General features: G+C 36.9%; 1 long non-coding RNA gene across 1 annotated transcript; it reads left to right on the top strand.

Moving 5' to 3' along the window:
* Positions 1-3,248: 3,248 nt before the first annotated feature.
* Positions 3,249-6,530, top strand: LOC133805128 (uncharacterized). The gene is made up of 3 exons (XR_009878854.1): positions 3,249-3,398; positions 3,481-3,559; positions 6,223-6,530. It is a non-coding gene; the product is annotated as an uncharacterized LOC133805128 (long non-coding RNA).
* Positions 6,531-6,892: the final 362 nt, after the last annotated feature.

The raw sequence follows: 6,892 nt of genomic DNA, 5'->3' as shown, positions 1-6,892 counted from the left end.
GGCGAATGTTAATGAGTTTATTGGGTTGGTGTAGGGCAGCATGACAATTACTGAGTATGCCCCGAAGTTTGACAGGTTAGCGAAGTACGCACCAGATTTAGTGCCTACAGATACGGCTAGACTGTAACGACCCAAAAATGCTAATAGGGTTTAGTGCCTTGATTAGCATGTCGGGAGGGCATAACTGGATATGTTTGTGTTTAATTGGTTCAATGCGTGACTCTGTGGTATGCATGATTTATGTGATTATGTGAATGTATTATATTCATGTTTATGAGCATTAGATATGAATGTGGGCCTTTTACTGTTTATAAGGGCATATTTGTAATTTTTGCATATTAAGGGCACAAATGTGATTATATGTGATAAATGGTTGAGACCACATTATTATGTAGATATATTTGTAGTATATGGCTCGAGGCGATCCTAGTGAGCGGATTAGTGGAATAGTCATAGCGGGGTTTAATACCCGGCTCGGGGTGAGCTTGGGGATATTTTGGGAAGTTTAATGTGTACTCGGGATTTATGGAGTAACAAGTAAGTATCTGGTAAGTAGTTGGGCATGACATGATTAATTGGGAACTTATATCATGACTTGAGGAATTAACGGGAATTGGGAAATGACTATTTTACCCCTAGGGGGAATTAGGGGGCTGCGGAAAGCTTAAGGGCAATTTTCTCTTTTAGAGCAAAGGATAAACTCAGTGGAAATCTTAGACAGAACACAGTACTCTCAAAATTTTCCTCAGCTGTAACGCCCTAAACTCCAGGGACCGTTACAGTGTGGCTTGTACACAGTGCTAAACTCGCTAATCGAGCCATTTGGCCAAAGTCGTGTAACTAAGTATGATTAGCGGTTTAGGGATTAAAATTTTTGGTTAAGATATAACGTTTCATCAGAACGTTTATTGTATACATTGGGATCCCAAAAATATAATTTAAAGGTCTATTACAAGAAAATATTTACAAACAGCCGATCTAGGCGGCAAAACAGGGTTAACCCTAGTTCCTCTTCAAACCTCGGCTGAGGTGGTCGAGCAGCTGCATATGTACACATCATCACCTAAGCTCTGCAATTCAAGGATGGTCCAGCTTTCTTTTGCCTTTACCTGCACCACATAGCACCCGTGAGCTGAAGCCCAGCAAGAAAACTCAATATGCTCATACACAGTCATATCATGACATCAAATCATAAGGCACACGCCTAGTAGAGATAACCCTATTCAAGCAGGCAAATGAGTTCACGTAATGTTGAGTATAACACATCAACCAATCATCATAATAATCATCCAGGGCTTTTAGCCCAAAATAGAAGAGTGACTATTGTAATAGTCACTAAGATGGGTTCCGTTCCCAACAGCCATGTGACGATAGGGTCACCGGGCTTATAGATAAGTGATCCTTTCACTAGCTTAAGTAGGATAGGTGCATGATGACTAGTCATCAACCTAACCTTCTTCGTGACTCTAGAGTCATAACTATGGAACATTGTTCCCTAGCAATGTGACAAGCAGTCACCTAGGCCTTAGGCCCTGGCTTTGAGTAACTAGTCTTAGACTAGCCAAGCGCTTATAAGTTTCATTGACCTTAGGGTCGGTCCAGCATTAATGCCCTAGAGTCATTCAATGCTGATATCGATTAGATCTAATCTTCATTCGACCCTGCGTTCAGGACGCTTATGCCGTTTCTGACTAGTCAGTACCATAGACAAGTAAGCAATGCCACCAAACATATATCATATATCCAATATTCGAATACAGGGAATTCAGCATGCTTACTTAACAATTACTAGCATAATTAGGACCATGCATAAACACAGAGGCTCAAGCTCTGAACATTCTCATATTCAATAATCATAGCATGCCCTAATCACATATTTCTCATGCATCACATGCATGATATTTAACCACCTGACATGCCTCAAAATTAACCATGCATGTCATATTTAATAATCCAACATGCATCAAGAATAACCATGCATGTCATACATACACAGGTTGTAGTTTTCTTACCTTTGGTCCAAGCACAGGTTACCAATAAACGAGCCACAAGCACGATCCCAATTCCAATCCTCTATTGATAACCTAGTCACAACCACAAATGGTGATCCAATGAGTTCAAATTCTAAAACCAATCCCGGAACCCAAACCTAGCCTCCAAGACATCAAACCCCACCAATCCGGGTAGTAGGAATGATCCCGAGGCCTAAAACCAAGTTCCTGAGGTCAAAACACCCAAACGGGCTCAAACCTGCCCAAGGGCTGCCGTCCCCAGCCACTCCAGGAGCAAGGGCCGTGGCACCTAGCAAGACCAACAAGCCCCCACCACCTTCTTCGAACTAGGGCCGCGACCCCCAACCCAGAACCAGCCACAACCCTGATTTCAACCTTTTGAAACCTCCCAAAAACATCCCTAAACACCTCAAAATCCACAAATCAAAGTTCCCAAACATCCCCATGATCCTAAACCCATAAAACCCAAGCTTCAAATCTAATGAAAACTCACCGAAACACAAAGTCCAATCCAAGCTTTAAAAACTTAAACGACTCGAGTCGGGATTTTTCCCCCGGGTTAAGAATATTATTTTAAATAATATTATATTTTGTTTGTAAGTATTCCATGAGTTATTGCTAGCCAAAATATGAATTTTGTGATTTTAAAAGTCAAGATAAGACTTTCGGTCCTGGACTGACACAAAAACCCTGATCGGGTAAAAATCTCGGAAAATAAAATGAAAAATCATGGCAATTATATTTTGGGCATAAAATACATTCATAAAAGTTAAAGTTTGGTCAAAAATAATAGACCTAAAAGAAAATGGAAATTTTAGGGCATTTTGTGTTAAATGCCTAATTTTACCGAAATGGAGAATTTTATTCCATGAATGGACCTTAGGTTAAATTTTACTATGTGATTAATTAAATTAAATGTGAGAGACATTTAATTTAATTAATTAATGTTAAGTTTGGTGATTAAAACTTAATAAGAGTGAAAAAAAAAAGGTGTCAAAAGCCAATTTGGACTTTTCTTCTTATGAAACCTTTATTAACCTTTAATAAAAAAAAAAAAATTAAAAAATAATGAAATGATCATATATGGCAAAGGGTGGCCAGCCATGTGGTGTTTTAGAGTGGTGTGAACCCAATTCTATAAAGTTTAACTCCCATTTTAATTAAGAAGTCAAGTGGGCAAGTGGGTAGAAAAGCACTCACGTGTTTTGTGATATTTTGAAGAGTTGTGTGAGCCATTCTAACCCCCAAATCCGACCACTCTCCCTCTCTCATTCACTCTCATCTGATTTTTTAAGACCATTCAAAGTGTTCTCTCAATATTCAACCTCAAGAACACCAAGGAAAACTTGGAGGCTAAGTCTTGGTCTAGGAAGTATTTTCCCTAAGGTAAACCTTCACTAATCTAGGCTTTTGTAAAGTTTTAAGCTTAGAGTTTCAAATAGCTAATTAACTATGTTGTTGGGGGAAGTTGGTTAGGGTTTTTGAAAGGTTTTGGAGGAGCCAAAGCTAATAGGAAGGTCCAAACCTTAAGCAAGAACACCAAAGAGGTAAAAAGTTTACTTTTGATGATTTTGGTTGTAGGGTTTTTAGTTTTAAGCATTATTTTGTATATCTAATGCTTAAAGTTTCTTGTTGGTGATGTAATAAGGTTATGGCAGTTGTTTAATAATTTTTATGATGCATGTGTATTGATTTTTGAAAATGGGAACCAAAACCCCCAAGGGTTTTGTAGGATACCCTAAAACAAAACATGTTTTGAGCTGTGACTTCCAAGGGGTCAAGCAGCCACTTTATATTGGTTTTGTAAAATTTAATTGTATTGTGATGTTGTTGAGAATGAGTACATAAAATTGAGCTTTTGAAACACAAAAAAATGTTTAGAAATGAGTAAGTTATGCTATTTCAAAGTTGAGGTAAAAAACTGTTTTTTCGTATTGTTATTTTCGGAACCAAGTTTGGACAGCCACTGTATAGGGAAAATGAACCCAGTTTTTTCTAAAATTTTGTGGACATATTACTGGCATAACCTATTATTCCACTGTAAAATTTGGTAAGAAAATATTGAACGGTTTGAAAGTTATTAACTGTCAAAGTTTGGAAAAAATAAGGACTTGAAAATAAGGTCATTTTTACCTCATTGTTGGAAAATGATTTCACCAATCAAAAATGCTCATTTTGACCTAAGATTTTACAAAGGCCTAAATGGCATAACAAAAATGGAATTGGGAAATTTTGGTAACAATTGGGTAAGTAAATTTCAAGTTATGAACTAACGAAGTATGTAGTTAAAAATGTGAAAAATAGGTTTTTCACACTTAGTGTAAAAATGAGATTTTGGAACATAAGGTAAAAGGTAAAATTTTGCTTATTTCAAGATATAAAATGGTAAGTCTTGAAATCATATTTTCACTAAAATTTACCCTTTGAGTTTAAATGAATTATTTTTATTAAAGAGTTTTTATTCTTTCTAAAAATAAGAGATTTAATTTATTAATAGTTAATAAATTAAAAGAGGGTTTAAAACCCTATATTTTGAGAAAATAATTAAATAAATTATTTTCCTAGTAAGTAAAATTGATTAATTGCTTTTGGAAAATTAATTAGTCAAGATGAGAAATTTATAACGGTTTTCCTAATTAAGACAAATTAGGCAATTTTCTTAAAACGGTTTTTAGATATTAAAACCTTAAGAAAAATAAAAGGAAAATTTAAAGAGTTTATTTTCTTTAAAAATAATTAAGGAATTTATTTGTATTTTCTGGATATAATACCGGCTAAAATCTTACATATTTTAACCGACTAGTTGAAAGTGCGGGTTAATAGCGATACCTTGAAAGAATAAGATTTTTAGCGGATTGTGGGAAATAACATTGTGATACCCGAGCCTAGGTATCGAGACCTTAGGATAGGTCTCCCCGAGACTTAGGGTTTAGTCTCGAATATTTTGTATAACTTTCCTTAATAGGTTTAAAACCAAATAAGGATTGTAAATCCTTACAAATGACTTTTATTAAAATGACCAAACTGCCCAAAATAATAATAATGAATTATGAGTGCCATAATTAATCCGAGTATAGTGTATGGATAACTACAGTATTGGCTAAGCGTAACTGGACTGAACGTTGGAGGGTGAAAACTTGCTGAGCGCTAAGGACTCCAAGTAAGTCAACTTATATTGTATGGCTGCAACACGAAATGATTATTGTCTTGTATGTTAGTATAGGGATACATGCATATACATAGGCTGTCATAGAAAGTTGCTTAGAGACGTTAGTCTAGTGAGTGCTGATTTAGAAAATATGAACGGTAGAAGTCCGTCATATCCTAGACGGTTGATCCCCGTCACACTGCTTGATTTTATTTATGTCCAGTTCATTACCGAGACGAGTGGCCATGAGATGAGGATAAGCTGGTTAAACCTAGGGGCGCCAAGATAAATGGGACCTAGGGGCCCTCATGCTTACTTAATCATTGGACGGTTAGAATCTGAGCAAGTGCTCTGATAAGTTATTCCCGGATAGCAGCCGTGAATATTGGCCATTCCGTGAGAGTGCCTAGAGATACTAGGGGTTGCCAAGATAGAGTGAGGTTGAACACCCTAGGGGCAGCTGCTCACCAGCACCACTGATTAACATTGAAGTCTCCATAAAATCGTGTAAATTGGATTACACTCTTGAATATGTAGCGATGCCCTAGGTAACACGATAGTTACCCTTGATGAGAATATTTATTGGCTAGATCTTAGTGTGGGGACTCAGTTCTCTTTTACAGATTAGCAATTATGTTGGAGGGCGCGTTACGCATGAATTGTTGGAAATTGTCGAGCGTTGGTCTCGAATTATTTGGTGATATAATATATCTGCTTGCTCTGGGATTTTCTGAGTGCAGGGATATAATTGTTGATAAGATATAGTTGTGATATAATATATCTGCTTGCTCTGGGATTTTCTGAGTGCAGGGATATAATTGTTGGTAAGATATAGTTGTGATATAATATATCTGCTTGTTCTGGGATTTTTTGAGTGCAGGATTTTTATCTAGTTACGAATTAATTTATCATTGGTTATCAGGCATGACCATAAGTTTGCCAGGACGCTTTAGCGTTCTTGAAATTGATTGTTTAGGGTCCGGAACCCTAATTCTCTACATGCTTTGTTTGAAAGTTGATCTTACTAAGCGTTTTCGCTTACCTAGTTGTTTCATGTTGTAGGTAAGTGCAAGGGCAAGGCAGAGCAGTGAGCGCTGGAGTCTTCCTTGCAAATGTACATGTGGACCGACCTTTTGGGAAGCCTTTTTATTTTTGGAAATGTTGTGTAATTTTCCTAAACTAGGCTCACTCTAATCTTTATAAAACATGTTTGTAATAAAATGTTAAGTATGGCCATACGACTTTTTAAAAAGTTTTTTTTTCTATGGGTTTTTGAGACATTTTGTTAAATGAAAACATTTATATTTCCGCATTATCGAGTCTTGAAAATCCGGGTCGTTACAGTTGGTATCAGAGCTCGAGTTGAGCCGGTTCTGTAGACAACCCACATGTACATTTCGCAAAGATAGACCGGCACTCACTGTAAGTATTGTTTCTTCCTTTATTATGTTGATTTCTTTTTATTCACCTCAATTCTATAAATTGTAGGTTATGGTCGATATACCTGAGATAGGTGACCCTGTGATAGGAAAACTACCCATGATCCCTTCCCCTATAATCGATTTTCTATAGACTCTTTAACAATGAGAATTCCTTGCCATTTCGAGTACGAATGATGACATTGGCGTGCCATTTGGCAATGTACGCAGTACATGACGGAAGTCTTCAGTAGAGCCAGATGAGGATCTCGAGCAGTCTGACGAGGATACCGACATAGAGCTGGATATGTTGA

Source organism: Humulus lupulus, chromosome X, assembly GCF_963169125.1.
Source record: "Humulus lupulus chromosome X, drHumLupu1.1, whole genome shotgun sequence".
NCBI classification, from domain to species: domain Eukaryota; kingdom Viridiplantae; phylum Streptophyta; class Magnoliopsida; order Rosales; family Cannabaceae; genus Humulus; species Humulus lupulus.
This window is presented reverse-complemented; position numbering and strand designations above follow the sequence as displayed.